We start from the raw sequence: 2021 nt of genomic DNA on the forward strand, positions 1-2021 counted from the left end.
AGATTGGAAGAGGGTCGGATTAGGTAAGGAGCGTAACGAGGCGGGGTTGGGACCGGGGAACACTCCCCCATCCCCCGCCCCGCTACCTACAAATTTCCCCCGCCCCATCTCCCGTCCCCCGCTCCCCCCGCCCCGCTTCCCCCGCGGGTGCCCACGTGGGGCTAATAAAAATTTGTTATATAATTTTATTATAGTTAAATTTCAGTAAATAATCAAGTATTAAAATATCACCACATCATCAAATTATTATTCATTGTAATTCCACAATTAAAACTTATAAAAACAATCAAACAAAAATTATTTGAATACAATCCAACATGATGAAATAAATACAAGTAGTCAAGTTTTCACTTTTGGCACAAATGCAATCACTAATTCATTATTGTACTTGTGTTTTTTTTGAGAAAAAAATGTTATTATATTAAGTGTAATTAGGGATTTAGTATAAATGCATTAGTAAATTTAGTATAACCAATTAATAATTTGTATTAGTACATATATATAATTATTAGTATAATTGATAATATCAATTATATTACATATACTAATATATATTATATAATACATATAACTAATAATATCATTATCATAAGTTTGTAACTAATTAAATTATATATTATATATAATTATATACATACATATATATATATTATATTTATTGTTTTAAAGCGGGTGGCAGGGTGGGGGTACACTTCCCCGCCCCCCAGCTCCATTTCTAAGTCAAGAGGAGGGGAGTTCCCCCTACTCCCGCCGCAACCCCCGCCCTATTAACCCCTCGTGGGACGGGTGGTCGTGCCCATTGCCATCCTTAGGATTAGATGCTAAGATGGCAAAGATTATAAATATGAGGTCTTGAATTTAAAATTTTAAAAAAACCTATGAAAGAGATCTTACAGTTTGACTAGAATACAATTTATTTAACCATTTAAGTTAGCCAAAATGAAACCCAAATTTTCAAAAAAAATAATAATTTGCTCAATAAAAAGAATGACAAATTGAAGGAAAAAAATCTAAAAAATTTCTTCATTTCTCCTTTTTCTTTAAGGTTAATCATAGGGTAAAATACACAGCACCCCCTTATGGTATCATTTAAAGACACAAAGTCCCCTTATTCTTTGAAAATCCCTTAACTAGGTTTTAATTAAAGTGGAAATGTGATTTCTGACCTCACATATAACTAGTCATACATTTTTACTAACACTATTATAATTTAGTTTATACTTTATTTTTCTTGCCTTTTCCCTCTTTTTATTCAAAAAAATATATTTCTTTTCTTCTTCTTCCTTTCTAACTCCATCATTTTTTTCTTTTTTTTTATTTTCCTTTCCTTTTCTTTTTTCCTTTTCTTTCATTTCCTTCTTCTTCCTCCACTGCCACACAGTCACCACTACTACACCTCTATATTCTTTCTCCTTCCTCCTCTACCACCCGCCATAACTCTCTTCTTTTCTCTCTCCTCTTCCTTATCCACTTTCTCTTTCCCCTTCCTCCTTCTTTCACCTTCTTCCCCATCTTCCCTCCCTCTCTTGCCCATCCCTCTCCTCCCTCACAACCAAATCTAGTTGTGAGGAGAGATCTAGTTGCAAATCTTCTATCGCAACTTTTAGTTTACAACATTGGTACAAGAAATTTTTTTCTTGGACGGTTGCACTCCAAGTGGAACTTAACCAAAAATAAATAAATAAATAAATTCATCAAGGGTGCAAGATAAATTCGGCAGAGAAATGGGAATTTTTAAAGCTATGACAGTTGATTCCTTTTCCTTTCTGCAGAACTTGGTAAATGCGATTCTAGGTATAGCAAACACTAATATGTTTGAAAATCATGAGAGGAGAAGGAAGATAAGTGAATCATAGAAAATAGATGAAAGCTTAGGTGGATTAGCATCTAAAGTGGTAGCCTTGCATTCGAGAAAAAGCCTCAAATATTCCTTTTAATGTTACACTTTGTTTTGTTCTTTGGGTCGGGCTAATTGTAGATTCGACAAGGATGGAATAATTCTATTGTGGGTTTCTCAAGGA

Source organism: Coffea eugenioides, chromosome 6 (assembly GCF_003713205.1).
Source record: "Coffea eugenioides isolate CCC68of chromosome 6, Ceug_1.0, whole genome shotgun sequence".
In the NCBI taxonomy this organism is placed as follows: domain Eukaryota; kingdom Viridiplantae; phylum Streptophyta; class Magnoliopsida; order Gentianales; family Rubiaceae; genus Coffea; species Coffea eugenioides.